This window comes from Cherax quadricarinatus, chromosome 94 (genome assembly GCF_038502225.1).
Source record: "Cherax quadricarinatus isolate ZL_2023a chromosome 94, ASM3850222v1, whole genome shotgun sequence".
NCBI lineage: Eukaryota > Metazoa > Arthropoda > Malacostraca > Decapoda > Parastacidae > Cherax > Cherax quadricarinatus.
In genome coordinates, this window is record NC_091385.1 from 7,627,824 (window position 1) to 7,644,289 (window position 16,466).

The window sequence follows — 16,466 nt, forward strand, 5'->3', positions numbered from 1 at the left end:
ACACGAGGGTCATTAAGACTATCTACTACACGAGGGTCATTAAGACTATCTACTACACGAGGGTCATTAAGACTATCTACTACACGAGGGTCATTAAGACTACTACACGAGGGTCATTAAGACTATCTACTACACGAGGGTCATTAAGACTATCTACTACACGAGGGTCATTAAGACTATCTACTACACGAGGGTCATTAAGACTATCTACTACACGAGGGTCATTAAGACTATCTACTACACGAGGGTCATTAAGACTATCTACTACACGAGGGTCATTAAGACTATCTACTACACGAGGGTCATTAAGACTATCTGTATTATGAGAACAGATTATCCAACTTACGAGGTGATATAAAAAAGACCTGGAAGACCCTATCAGAAATTCTGGGAACAAAAAAGATATCACGAAATAGCGAAATAAAATTAGCAAAATCAGATGAACCCCAACTCCCACCATCAGAAACAGCAAATAGACTCAATGATTTCTTCTCCACTATAGGACAAAACCTTGCCAATAAAATCCCAAGCTCAGATACCCCACCAAATGACTACCTCACTGGCAACTACCCGAACACACTGTTCCTAGCTCCGACTAACCCATACGAAGTCTCCCTTATTATCAACACACTAAAAAACAAGGCAGGAGATTTAAATACCTTACCACCCTTTATATACAAAAAAGTGTCACAAGTACTATCACCAATCATTGCAACACTCTTTAACAAATCCATAGAAAACTCCACCTTCACTACAGGTCTCAAAATAGCAAGGGTCACCCCGATCCATAAAGGAGGAGACCAAACAGAGTTGAATAACTATAGGCCAATATCCAACTTACACCCTCTCTCAAAAATCTTCGAAAAATTAATTCATAAACGAATCTACTCCTACCTCATCTCCCAAAACATTCTCAACCCCTGCCAATTTGGATTCAGGCCTAATAAAAATACTAGTGATGCTATTATACACATGCTAGAACATATATACACTGCAATAGAGAAAAAAGAAGTCCCACTGGGGATCTTCATTGACTTACGTAAAGCTTTTGATACAGTTGACCATGACTTGCTCCACGTAAAATTGTCACACTATGGTATAAGAGGGCACTCCCTCAACTACCTCAAGTCTTACCTCAGCAACAGAAACCAATATGTGTACGCAAATGGGGCAAGCTCTTCCGCTCAACCAATTACAGTTGGTGTCCCACAGGGAAGTGTCCTTGACCCTCTTCTCTTTCTCCTATACATAAATGACCTACCAAATGCTTCGCAATTACTCAAACCCACACTTTTTGCAGATGACACCACATACGTCTTCTCTCACCCGAGCCCAGTCACGCTAGCCAATACTGTAAATACCGAATTACAGAAAATATCTACCTGGATGAGGACTAACAAACTTACACTAAACATTGACAAAACCTACTTCATTCAGTTTGGTAACAGAGCTACAGATGTACCTCTTAACATAACGATAAACGGATCACCTATCACAAAGCTAACAGAGGGAAAATTCTTAGGAATCCACCTTGATAATAGACTCAAATTTCATACACATATACAACAAATTTCTAAGAAAATTTCCGAGACCGTATGCATACTGTCGAAGATACGGTACTATGTTCCACAGTCAGCCCTCCTGGCCCTATATCACTCTCTTATTTACCCCTATCTCACCTATGGAATTTGTGCATGGGGCTCAACAACAATTAACCATCTCAGACCACTAATTACCCAACAAAAGGCTGCAGTTAGAATAACAAATTCTCACTACAGGCAGCACACTCCACCAATATTCAATACACTAAACCTACTCACCATACAAAACATCCATACTTATTACTGCACCTATTACATACATAGAACACTTAACTCTGATATTAACCCTCCCCTCAAACATCTCCTTGCCAACCTCAACAGAACACATGACCATAACACAAGGCACAGATCACTCTTTGATGTTCCTCGTGTCCATCTCACACTATGCAAAAACTCAATGCACATAAAAGGCCCTAAAATCTGGAATTCATTACCTGTAAATATAAAAGAAACACAACCTGTTTATAAATTCAAGTCTCTTCTCAAAGATTACTTACTCACCCAAAACCAAATAAATACTGAATAACTGAACCTTATAAATTGTATATCTTAAATGTTACTCACAATTATATCACACAAATGTTAAACCTAGGACCCAATCTAACTTTGTTATTTTTTTAAATACACTACCTAACAGAATACTCCATACGACTGAATGTACAGCAATGCATACAACCATATGACCTGTCTTTGTAATACTCACTTGTGCTTTATAGTTATCTGTTTACAATAATGTTTTATCACTGATTTCATAATTGCTTAATTAATCTTAAGTTAATTTTAAGCCAGCCCGTAATGCTATGCATAGTATAAGTGGCTTTGGCATGCTGCTCTTACCTGTATTTTTTGTACCTCTGTATGTATGCTAAATTACTAAATAAATAAATAAATAATCTAGTACACGAGGGTCATTAAGACTATCTACTACACGAGGGTCATTAAGACTATCTACTACACGAGGGTCATTAAGACTATCTACTACACGAGGGTCATTAAGACTATCTACTACACGAGGGTCATTAAGACTATCTACTACACGAGGGTCATTAAGACTATCTACTACACGAGGGTCATTAAGACTATCTACTACACGAGGGTCATTAAGACTATCTACTACACGAGGGTCATTCAGACTATCTACTACACGAGGGTCATTAAGACTATCTACTACACGAGGGTCATTCAGACTATCTACTACACGAGGGTCATTAAGACTATCTACTACACGAGGGTCATTAAGACTATCTACAATACGAGGGTCATTAAGACTCTACTACACGAGGGTCATTAAGACTATCTACTACACGAGGGTCATTAAGACTATCTACTACACGAGGGTCATTCAGACTATCTACTACACGAGGGTCATTAAGACTATCTACTACACGAGGGTCATTCAGACTATCTACTACACGAGGGTCATTAAGACTATCTACTACACGAGGGTCATTCAGACTATCTACTACACGAGGGTCATTAAGACTATCTACTACACGAGGGTCATTAAGACTATCTACTACACGAGGGTCATTCAGACTGTCTACTACACGAGGGTCATTAAGACTATCTACTACACGAGGGTCATTAAGACTATCTACTACACGAGGGTCATTAAGACTATCTACTACACGAGGGTCATTAAGACTATCTACTACACGAGGGTCATTCAGACTATCTACTACACGAGGGTCATTAAGACTATCTACAATACGAGGGTCATTAAGACTATCTACTACACGAGGGTCATTAAGACTACTACACGAGGGTCATTAAGACTATCTACTACACGAGGGTCATTAAGACTATCTACTACACGAGGGTCATTCAGACTATCTACTACACGAGGGTCATTAAGACTATCTACTACACGAGGGTCATTAAGACTATCTACTACACGAGGGTCATTAAGACTACTAAACGAGGGTCATTAAGACTACTACACGAGGGTCATTAAGACTACTAAACGAGGGTCATTAAGACTATCTACTACACGAGGGTCATTAAGACTATCTACTACACGAGGGTCATTAAGACTATCTACTACACGAGGGTCATTAAGACTACTACACGAGGGTCATTAAGACTATCTACTACACGAGGGTCATTAAGACTATCTACAATACGAGGGTCATTATGACTATCTACTACACGAGGGTCATTAAGACTACTACACGAGGGTCATTAAGACTACTACACGAGGGTCATTAAGACTACTACACGAGGGTCATTAAGACTACTACACGAGGGTCATTAAGACTACAATACGAGGGTCATTAAGACTATCTACTACACGAGGGTCATTACTAGGAATAAGGTAAAATTTACACGTATGTCAGCTAAAAAATAGAAAATCATTCCCCTCCCTTTCTGTAGCTACGTGTCCTTGCTTGTGGGGTTGTTAATTTCCAAGACTTTTATCCAAGAAAGTCTGAATGCCTTCCACATCCCCCCCCCAGGCGCTGTATAATCCTCCGGGTTTAGCGCTTCCCCCCTGATTATAATAATAATATCCAGGAAAGTGGGCATTCACGCCCCTTCCTCGAATAGACCCAGGATGCCTTCCATTCCCCAGGCACTGTGACTCCTGCGAGTTTAGTGTTTCCTCAGATTACAGTTAAGAAATACTGGTAATAAACATGTCTTCAAGTACATGAACGTGTATTAATCAAGTACATGAACGTGTATTAATCAAGTACATGAACGTGTATTAATGAAGTACATGAAGATGTCTTAATCAAGTACATGAACGTGTATTAATCAAGTACATGAAGATGTCTTAATCAAGTACATGAACGTGTCTTAATCAAGTACATGAACGTGTCTTAATCAAGTACATGAAGATGTCTTAATCAAGTACATGAACGTGTATTAAGTATATACCTGGAGTATACTTCGAGGGGGGTTCGGGGGTCAACGCCCCTGGAATTTGTTTTATAATCCGATCTAGTTTTAATTTCCTCACGTTTTCCATATCGAAGTAATTGAAATTTCTCATCATTGAACTTCATGTTGTTTTCCGCGGCCCATTTAAAGATTTGGTTGATGTCCGTCTGAAGTCTTGCAGTGTCTTCAGTGGAGGACACATGCAAATTCGGATGTCATCTGCAAAGGAAGACACAGAACTGTGGTTCACATCCCTGTCTGTGTCAGGTATGAGGAACAACATGGGAACCAGTACTGTGCCTTGCGGAACAGAGCTTGTCTCTGTAGCCGCCTCAGAGGAACAACATGGGAACCAGTACTGTGCCTTGCGGAACAGAGCTTGTCTCTGTAGCCGCCTCAGAGGAACAACATGGGAACCAGTACTGTGCCTTGCGGAACAGAGCTTGTCTCCGTAGCCGCCTCAGAGGAACAACATGTGAACCAGTACTGTGCCTTGCGGAACAGAGCTTGTCTCCGTAGCCGCCTCAGAGGAACAACATGGGAACCAGTACTTTGCCTTGCGGAACAGAGATTGTCTCTGTAGCCGCCTCAGAGGAACAACATGGGAACCAGTACTGTGCCTTGCGGAACAGATTGTCTCTGTAGCCGCCTCAGAGGAACAACATGGGAACCAGTACTGTGCCTTGCGGAACAGAGCTTGTCTCTGTAGCCGCCTCAGAGGAACAACATGGGAACCAGTACTGTGCCTTGCGGAACAGAGCTTGTCTCCGTAGCCGCCTCAGAGGAACAACATGGGAACCAGTACTGTGCCTTGCGGAACAGAGCTTGTCTCTGTAGCCGCCTCAGAGGAACAACATGGGAACCAGTACTGTGCCTTGCGGAACAGAGCTTGTCTCCGTAGCCGCCTCAGAGGAACAACATGGGAACCAGTACTGTGCCTTGCGGAACAGAGCTTGTCTCTGTAGCCGCCTCAGAGGAACAACATGGGAACCAGTACTGTGCCTTGCGGAACAGAGCTTGTCTCTGTAGCCGCCTCAGAGGAACAACATGGGAACCAGTACTGTGCCTTGCGGAACAGAGCTTGTCTCTGTAGCCGCCTCAGAGGAACAACATGGGAACCAGTACTGTGCCTTGCGGAACAGAGCTTGTCTCCGTAGCCGCCTCAGAGGAACAACATGGGAACCAGTACTGTGCCTTGCGGAACAGAGCTTGTCTCTGTAGCTGCCTCAGACTTTGTAAAGTAAAAGGACACAAGTGCAACTAATGTGACATTTTATTGTGGCAACGTTTCGCTCTCCAGGAGCTTTATCAAGCCGGCTTGATAAAGCTCCTGGAGAGCGAAACGTTGCCACAATAAAATGTCACATTAGTTGCACTTGTGTCCTTTTACTTTACATATTGTCGGTAATTCTACCAACTTTATTACAATTCGCCTCAGACTTTGTTGACTACTACTCCTTGTGTTCTATTTGTTATGAAATAATAGATCCATCTACCAAGTTTTCCTGTTATTCCTTTACCACGCATTTTGTGTGCTATTAAACCATGGTCACGCTTGTCAGAGATTCTTCCAAAGTCTGTGTATATTACATCTGCGTTTTGTTTGTTTTCTAGATCATCCAGGACCTTGTCATAGTGGTCCAGTAGTTGGGACAGACAGGAGTGACCTGCTCTTAACCCATGTTGCCCTGGGTTGTGTAACTGTTGAGTATCTAGATGGATGGTAATCTTGCTTCTTAAAACACTTTCAATGATTTTGCAAAGGTTATGTAGAACATTTGTGGCAAATTAGGTTAATTTTGTTCCCAGGATGCGACCCACATCAATCAGCTAACACCCAGGTACCTATTTTACTGATGGGTGAACGTAAACAGCAGGTGTCTTATGGAAACACCTCCTAATACTTCCACTCGTACCGGCGATCGAACCACGGACCTCAATGTGTGAGCTGAGTGCGTTAACAGTCGAGCTACGGAACGCCTTATCAATCCATGCTGCACTCTGCACTATTCTAGCAGCATGTACTGAGGTACGGGGGACTGGGGTTATACAATACAGGAAAACCTTCCTCGGATAATACAACAACCGAAATAAAAGGACCCCAATGGAAATAAGCAACTGTCTGACTTTTTTGGGTTATCCTAGATAATTGACACTGATAAAACACCTCAATTACTGGGAGCGCTTGAAGTTCCTGAACCTGTACTCCCTGGAAGGCAGGCGAGAGAGATACATGATTACACCTGGAAAATCCTAGAGGGACTAGTACCGAACTTGCACACGAAAATCACTCACTACGAAAGCAAAAGACTTGGCAGACGATGCAACATCCCCCCAATGAAAAGCAGGGGTGTCACTAGCACGTTAAGAGACCATACAATAAGTGTCAGGGGCCCGAGACTGTTCAACTGACTCCCAGCATACATAAAGGGAATTACCAACAGACCCCTGGCAGTCTTCAAGCTGGTACTGGACAAGCACCTAAAGTCGGTACCTGACCAGCCGGGCTGTGGCTCGTACGTTGGTTTGCGTGCAGCCAGCAGTAACAGCCTGGTTGATCAGGCTCTGATCCACCATGAGGCCTGGTCACAGACCGGGCCGCGGGGGCGTTGACCCCCGGAACTCTCTCCAGGTAAACTCCAGGTATAATTGTAGTTACGTGGACCCGTGCCTAAATAAGCTTACTTGAGAGTGTCGTTGAAGACAACAGGATCTAAATGAGATATGAACATTGTGATGTCATGTGTAAACACGACTGGTTTTCCTGGGAGGCTTCTGATAGATCATTGATATGACTACTGAATATTAGTGAGCCAAGGGTGTTAAGGGGTTTAAATAAGTCTAAGTTAAACTATAATTACCATACCATACAGGCATTACGAAGGTGCCATATTCAGCATAGCTGACAAGGACCGGGCCGTGGGGGCGTTGACCCCTGAAATCCTCCAACTAGACTTCAGGCTTACTTCCATTGTGGTCCTTCAGTCTTGTCCCCCAGGATGCCACCCACACCAGTCCACTAATACCCAGGAACCTACTTGCTTGGTAGGTGAACGGAACAACAGGTGAAAGGAAACACGGCTAGTGTTTTCACCCTTGTCGGGGATCGAACCCGGGCCCTCAGTGTGTGAAGCGAGAGCGTTGCCTACCAGGCCAAGGGCTATTGTCCTGCTCATTTCTGGTCTCCATGATATAGAATACAATACTAATGCAACTCTGTTTCTTTTCTGCGGTATACTAAATGTAGCTTACATACAAGAATTATTAATTACAAAAGAAAGCCACCTGGAAAATCCTAGAGGGACTAGTACCGAACTTGCACACGAAAATCACTCACTACGAAAGCAAAAGACTTGGCAGACGATGCAACATCCCCCCAATGAAAAGCAGGGGTGTCACTAGCACGTTAAGAGACCATACAATAAGTGTCAGGGGCCCGAGACTGTTCAACTGCCTCCCAGCACACATCAGGGGGATTACCAACAGACCCCTGGCAGTCTTCAAGCTGGCACTGGACAAGCACCTAAAGTCGGTTCCTGACCAGCCGGGCTGTGGCTCGTACGTTGGTTTGCGTGCAGCCAGCAGTAACAGCCTGGTTGATCAGCCTCTGATCCACCAGGAGGCCTGGTCACAGACCGGGCCGCGGGGGCGTTGACCCCCGGAACTCTCTCCAGGTAAATTCCAAACATGCGGCGAATTTCGATCATAAATTCGTTGTAAAATATATTTAGATTACGAAATTGATGTGTATTATAAAGGTCTGGTAGGAAGACTGACTGACGGCACTGAATTTACACTCACGAGAAACATAGAATAAATGTTTATTAAGATACAGGTACACATAAGTGCAATTATCATGGCTTAAGCAGGTGGGAGAATTGGACCTGCCTCGCATGGGCCAGTAGGCCTGGTGCAGTGTTCCTTCTTTCTTATGTTCTTATATGATCCCCGAAATCCTCTCCAGGTATACTCTGCAGGTATACTTACGCGTGTATAAATTGCCTAGGATAAATGGGATTACCTAGGATAAATAGTGCATTGAAATATAGCTAACCAATACAAGATTCGCAGCAATGGATTCAAGATGGACAAAATGAGATTTGTCAGTAGAGTTGTAGACGCGATTTGTCAGTAGAGTTGTAGACGCGATTTGTCAGTAGAGTTGTAGACGCGATTTGTCAGTAGAGTTGTAGACGCGATTTGTCAGTAGAGTTGTAGACGCGATTTGTCAGTAGAGTTGTAGACGCGATTTGTCAGTAGAGTTGTAGACGCAATTTGTCAGTAGAGTTGTAGATGAGATTTGTCAGTAGAGTTGTAGACGCGATTTGTCAGTAGAGTTGTAGATGAGATTTGTCAGTAGAGTTGTAGACGCGATTTGTCAGTAGAGTTGTAGATGAGATTTGTCAGTAGAGTTGTAGACGCGATTTGTCAGTAGAGTTGTAGATGAGATTTGTCAGTAGAGTTGTAGACGCGATTTGTCAGTAGAGTTGTAGATGAGATTTGTCAGTAGAGTTGTAGACGCGATTTGTCAGTAGAGTTGTAGATGAGATTTGTCAGTAGAGTTGTAGATGAGATTTGTCAGTAGAGTTGTAGATGAGATTTGTCAGTAGAGTTGTAGATGAGATTTGTCAGTAGAGTTGTAGATGAGATTTGTCAGTAGAGTTGTAGATGAGATTTGTCAGTAGAGTTGTAGATGAGATTTGTCAGTAGAGTTGTAGATGAGATTTGTCAGTAGTTGTAGATGCGATTTGTCAGTAGAGTTGTAGATGAGATTTGTCAGTAGAGTTGTAGATGAGATTTGGCAGTTTTGTCTACCTGGAGGGTATTCCGGGGATCAACGCCTCTGCGGCCCGGTCCACAACCAGGCCTCCTGGTGGATCAGGACCTGATCAATCCCGCGTACGAGCCACAGCCCGGCTGATCCGGCACCGACTTTAAGTATCTGTCCAGCTCCCTCTTGAAGACAACCAGGGGTCTACTGGAAATGCCCCTTATTGCTGGAGGGAGGCTGTTGAACAGTCTTGGGCCCCAGACACTTATTGCATTTTCTCTTAGTGTACCAGTGACGCCCCTACTTTTCACTGGGGGTATGTTGCATCGCCTGCCAAGTCTTTTGCTGTCGTATTGAGTGATTTCTTTGTGCATATTAGGGACCAGTCCCTCCAGGATCTTCCAGGTGTAGATTATGATATATCTCTCTCGCCTGCGCTCCAGGGAGCGCAGTCAAGTCAAGTGCTTCCAGGCGTTCCCAGTAGTTAAGGTGTTTGGTGGAACTTATACGTGCAGTAAAGGTTCTCTGTACATTCTCGAGATCTGCAATTCCACCTGCCTTGAATAGCGATGTTAATGGGGATGTTGTAGATGAGATTTGCCAGTAGAGTTGTAGACGAGATTTGTCAGTAGAGTTGTAGACGAGATTTGTCAGTAGAGTTGTAGACGAGATTTGCCAGTAGAGTTGTAGACGAGATTTAGTAGTAGAGTTGTAGACGAGATTTGTCAGTAGAGTTGTAGACGAGATTTGTCAGTAGAGTTGTAGACGAGATTTGTCAGTAGAGTTGTAGACGAGATTTAGTAGTAGAGTTGTAGACGAGATTTGTCAGTAGAGTTGTAGACGAGATTTGTCAGTAGAGTTGTAGACGAGATTTGGCAGTAGAGTTGTGGACGAGATTTGGCAGTAGAATTGTAGATGAGTGGAACAAATTCCCAAGCTACTGACGCGAGAACTTAAGAGTAGGTTTCAATATAGATTGAACAGGTACATAGGCACCTAGCATGTTCATCCTTATAGATGAACAAGACACATGTACAACAGTACACAAGTACACTTGCATATGCTTGTACATGTCTGCATGCGCGTGTACATAACTCTGGGTATACATGTCTGTGTGTACATGTACATGTATGTAGGTAGCTATGTGTACCAGTGATGTACGGGAGAGAGAAAGAGTGAACCAGACGCCATAATGTCAATCCATTTCTCTCTCTCTCTCTCTCTTTCTCTATATTTCTTACATAAACAACATTTCCTAACATATTTATCACGTTTTCATCAGGTGATGCTAGCATATAGTTAGAAAGTTAGACTAAATATGACTTAGAAGTATATACTAGGAAGTAAAGAGTAGAATTAACTCTAATAAGCGAAGTCTGACCTTGACACAAGGAGAATAAGTCTACTTTATATAATCTACCTTTATTGAGATATAAGAAGAGTTACTTAGACAAATATACATTCTAAGCATTTCTTGCGACATTGTAATTTCATGTATATGTATATATCTAATTTTGGGGGCAGGAAAAAGGACGATAAATCAAAATTTCCTTAGAACAAAAGAATAAAGTACCGCTCTCCATACAACTGCTCGGCAGACGATACATTGTTGCAAATATAACGCAAATACAGTAGTATACAAATACAATATTAATACAATAAGAATGTAATAAGAGTATAATGAGTTAAATAAGGTTAGCAGTGTAGCCGGCAGCAACATGATCGACCCCGCCTGATATACAATGGCTCCAGTATTAAATTGTCTCTATCATATGCAACATTTAGCCACGCATGTACTGCCATCTTTGCATAAATCAACAATCCTATTTTTCGACATGTTGCAAGCATCATGTGTGCAAGGGAAAGGGAGACCTAAGGGAGAGAGAGAGGTGCCCATGCTGGATAAAGGGTCTAAGGGAGGAAATATCGGAGTATGAATAATAATGAGGTAGGCTGAGGGGGAGGGCTGAGAGGAAGGGGAGGGCTGAGAGGCAGGGGAGGGCTGAGAGGCCGCGTCTTTTTATGAAATCAATAACGTACGGGAATGGCGCCGCTATGGCCGCCACCACCCGGGAATCAAGCCTCTTTAACTCTTTTAAAAACTAATTTTCCACCTTTTACCCCATTCCCCAATTCTTCAACTAACCCCCAACAAAATACCCAAACCGACCAAAACCAATATCACCCACTTTAACCCACAATAACAACCACAAACCCAAAAAACCCAACCACCCAAAGAAAAATAACTCACAATTTTTGACTTTATTAGCTTATCCTACGGTATTTTCAAAACAACATACCATACAAAGCCATCAAAAAAATTTAAACACGGGTAATAAATGTGAATAAATAGCCGGTTAGTTATTTAGTTAGTTATTTATTAATTCCGAGGTAATATCATTGGAACAAAACGGGAACTACGGGTGGAAGATCGGGGGTAAGAAATATTTATTACTTTGTTTATTACTCTCTAACAACAAACAATAAATGGCGGAGGTGTGGGTATTTAGCAGTGGGAATACATGTAGAAGAGGCGAGGGTGGTGAAGGAGGGAAGAGAGGTAGAAGGGAGAGAAGGAGAGGAGAGAGTAGCAAGGGGGAAGGATTTTATATGGTTGTGTTAGAGTGGCTTCCGCTGAGACACCAATGGTGCACTATATTGGTGCTTATTTACCACCGCTGGCACCACTACAGCACCACTCTGGCTCACCACACACTCCCGCTCCACCACTACTCTCCACCACTACACCAACACTGGTAAAACTAAACTTCTTAACCAGTGGGTGGGATGGGCTTTCATTTTTGTCCCATATATGACGGTGCTACTGTGAGACGACCCGTACGCGTTTACTGCTTTGTTTCACAATAACACTGTTAATTACAGCTGTAGTTGTGTAAAAAGCCACTTTATAACCAGTGAGTTTCATAAGCTTTCATTTTTGTCCCATATACGACTGTACCACTGTAACGCAGTACCACTGTGGGAGACCCGTGCGGGTTTACGGCTTTATCCCACAATAAACCTGTTAATTACAGCTAAAGTTTCGAAAACAACCACTTGATAACCAGTGGGTGGGATAAGCCTTCATTTGTGTCCTATATACGACTGCCACTGTAACTAGCACTGGGAGACCCGTATGGGTTTACTGCTTTTTTCATTATAACACTGTTAATTACACCTATAATTGTGTAAAAGAATCTCTTCATAACCAGTAGGTTGGATGAGCTTGCATTTTTGTCCCATATAACACAGTACCACTGTGTGAGGCCCGTACGGGTTTACCGCCTTGTTCCACAGTAACACTGTTAATAATTGTTTTAACTCAAAACCTTATAACCAGTGGGTGGGATAAACTTTAATTTTTGTCTTATATACGATGGTACCACTGGAACACCCATATGGGTTTACCGCTTTATTTCACTATAATCTTGTTAATTACAGCAATAATTGTGTAAACCATACTTTAACCAGTGGGTGGGATGAACTTTTAATTTTTGGTCCTCTATATGATGGTTCCACTGTAAGACAACCCGTATGGGTTTACTGCTTTATTTCACTCTAACATTCTTGATAATTGTGTAAACCCAAATCTTCTAACCAGTGGGTGGGATGGGCTTTCATTTGTGTTCCATATATGACACAACCACTGTAGCATAGTACAGCCTCTCCTCACATAGCGACGTATTCGTTTACCGACAACTCGGACTTACGACTGGCTCTCGGACAAGTATGCATACCTAAATACGTAATGTATATTAAAGGTGATTTCCTCTATTCTGTTTATTACAATATACGTACAGTACACTGCTGTGTAAACTTTTAAAAATACAGTGGACCGCCGGCTTACGATATTTCATTCCAGAAGTATGTTCAGGTGCCATTACTGAATGAATTTGTTCCCATAAGGAATATTGTGAATTAGATTAGTCCATTTCAGACCCCCAAACATACACGTACAAATGCACTTACATAAATACACTTACATAATTTGTCGCATTGGGAGGTGATCGTAAAGCGGGGGTCCACTGTATACCAGAAATATTATAAATGGTACAAAGGTGACATTAGAACAGTATCAGAGATAGTCGACACAAACCCACTACCATCATAGTACGCTCTTCACTTAGCGACGAATTCGTTTACCAACGTGGTCTTAAGAAAGGAACTCCGTCGTTAAGTGAGGAGAAGCTGCACCATTAAGCCACCCGTATGGGCTTACGGCTTTATTCCACTATAACACCATTAATTTCAGCCATAACTGTGTGCTGTTACGTGTCTCACAACCTGATAAATTAATTATACAACCATTTTTTTTAAACTTAATTTGTTTAGTAACAGCCCCATAATAATTGTTATATATGTACGTACTTTTTTTCAGCTTGATACAATGTTTGTACAAAGGTGAATAACATTTGGGTGTACATGCAGAAAGCCCCTGTATATGCATGGTTAAAGATCTCTTGATCCAGAGAATTGGAGCTATCTTCCAGTTCCTAGGATCAGACCACATTGCCTCCCATTCCCCAGACACTGTTATATTATTATAATCATGGGGAAGTGCTAAACCTGTAGGGATTACACAATGCCTGTAGGGGGGGGATGGAAGAATTAATTCAGGGAACTGGAGCACAGATCCAATTCCCTAGATCAAGAGCCCCTCACCAGCATCAAGGAACCTCCCTTGAGGGGCCCCAGGCATTGTATAACTTATGGGTTTAGTTCTTTCCTATTATTATATCTAATACTACTATTAATTGTATGACGCCCTTCAAGGCAGGTTCCTTGATGCTGGTGAGGGGCTCTGGATCTAGGGAATTGGGTCTGTGCTCCAATTCCCTGAATTAAGCCTGAATACCTTCCATTCCCCCCCCCCCCCACAGACGCTGTATAATCCTACAGGTTTAGCGCTTCCCCATGATTATCAAAATAATAATATTATATGACAATGCTCTGAAATAAACTTTTGGCTATTATCTATTTTATTTCGATTTTTTTTTGTTTTAAGGCTTAATTAAGACCTACAGTGTACTATTTATGTTCATGTGTTTCAATTTTTATGTAATTTTTAATGTTTGTTATAATTATGTTTTTTTTTATATAATCTCTGGAAAATGGACTCACTTGATTTATAATTTTCAGGAATGGGATTGAACTGTAGCGTATAATCACCCCGTCTGTGATTCAGGTTAGTTATATAATTACAGTGTTCTCTTATACTAAATAAGATGAGACTGATTACTTACACCAATGGAAACAAGTCACTTAGCTTGACTTTATTGGGTTACCTGAGGGAAGTTAAACATTTTGCCACATGAGATAATTATTATTTATAACTTGTGTTATGTACCTTGCTTTATTACTTATTTTTATAATGACTTCAAGACCCCAGAGGGGTCTTGAAGTGTCATAATAAAAAAAAGACCCCCAGATGGGTCTTGAAGTGTCATAATAAAAAAAAAGACCCCCAGAGGGGTCTTGAAGTGTCATAATAAAAAAAAGACCCCCAGAGGGGTCTTGAAGTGTCATTTATTTATTTATTTATTTAAAAATTTGAGCACACATACAGAGGTACAAAAAATACAGATAAGAGCAGCATGCCAAAGCCACTTATACTATGCATAGCATTACGGGCTGGCTTAAAATTAACTTAAGATTAACTAAGCAATGATGAAATCAGTGATAATACATTATTGTAAACAGATAACTATAAAGCACAAGTGAGTATTACAAAGACAGGTCATATGGTTGTGTGCATTGTTGTACATTCAGTAGAATGGAGTATTCTGTTAGGTAGTGTATTTAAAAAATAATAATAAAAAAAGACCCCCAGAGGGGTCTTGAAGTGTCATAATTTACACTGTGTATGTTAATTGTCATAATTTACACTGTATGTTAATTGTCATAATTTACACTGTGTATGTTAATTGTTTTTTTGTGTATCTCTGCCTAAATAAACTTTTATTAATTTTGTTGCAGAATCTTTATTTTTTGGTCTAATTTTGTGGCAGGGGGGCTCTTGGTATGAGGAATTGTTGTCTTTCTTGTTCCTCAGATCACCCCTGAATATATTTCATGGCTGTTGTTTACCTTTGATTTGCCTGTGACTGGTTTTGAGGACTTCAGTATTATTTATAGCCAAGTTTCCTTGCTTATTCAAAGAAGCTAAGGTAGATTTGTTTGAATTTTTAACCTGGAGGGTTAGCAAGCCAGGATAACCCAAGAAAGTCAGTGCGTCATCGGGGACTCCATCTTATTTTCATTGTGGTCCTTCAATCTTATCCCCCAGGATGTGACCCACACCAGTCAACTAACACCCAGGTACCTGCTTACTGATAGGTGAGCAAGGACAGCAGGTGTAAGGAAACATGCCTAGTGTTTCCACCCATGCCGGGGATCGAACCACAGACACTCAGTGTGTTAGCTGAGAACGCTGTCGACCGAGGTACAGCTAGCTGTTGTTGTTAACAGTCCACATGTGTAGGTAGCCATCAATAGAACTTGTATCAAAACATTTTGTAAGTATTAGAAAAATATAAAAATGAAAGAAATAGCAACAAGGACAAATTGCAAAGGGATAAAACTTTCAAGTCCCATATTCCTGAGATTCATGAGGAAGAGCAATCATTGTATATTACTAATTGCTAGAATGGAAGTCTATGAAGCAATTGGAATCTGTCATTATCCTTTTGTGTGTTGTCATTGAAATGGATAGTACGTCTAAGTAACCTAAACCTCTTAGACCCCATGACTTCTGCAACCTGGGGGATCCTAAATGAACCTGCCCAATAGTCTTCGAGTGATGGTGATTGAATAATACCCATGATCAACAAAATACCTATGAACCTCATGATCTCTTCAGAATCTGTTGCAAAATTATTATTTATGTTTTTTTGCTCGGCATACAAATTTGTTTGAGATGCTATGTTATCTACCATGTCTGGAGTAAAGAAATCACAAAAATACTGATATGGAGACATAATTTGATTGAAGAGGCTTTTCATGTTCATATGCCGGCAAAGGGTTATTTTGGAGGTCAACCTGGGACCACTTAGGTTCACCTTGAAGAGCAAGATCGTCATAAATATGTTTCTCATCAGGGTACTCCTTGATCATAATGCCTCTCTTTTTCTTGACTAATTTCTGCTTTTTGGCTGGCCTTTCTTCCTCCTCATCTTCACTCGACACCTCTGCATCTGGTGGCAAGTATTCAT

At 41.5% G+C, this 16,466-nt stretch overlaps 1 protein-coding gene across 8 annotated transcripts in view; it reads left to right on the top strand.

Annotated features, from left to right (window-relative positions):
* The first annotated feature begins 11,654 nt into the window (after window positions 1-11,654).
* LOC128700853 (protein bric-a-brac 2) overlaps window positions 11,655-16,466 on the top strand; it is a 408,639-nt gene continuing 403,827 nt past the window's right edge. For 7 of the 8 annotated variants that reach the window (XM_070104750.1, XM_070104751.1, XM_070104749.1 and 4 more), the window contains exons 1-2: window positions 11,655-11,692; window positions 14,395-14,440. The gene's annotated coding sequence lies outside the window, so the exon portion shown is untranslated. Of the gene's footprint in view, window positions 11,693-11,856; window positions 12,012-14,394; window positions 14,441-16,466 lie in introns of those variants that run through there. The other variant, XM_070104745.1, reaches the window with a different exon arrangement.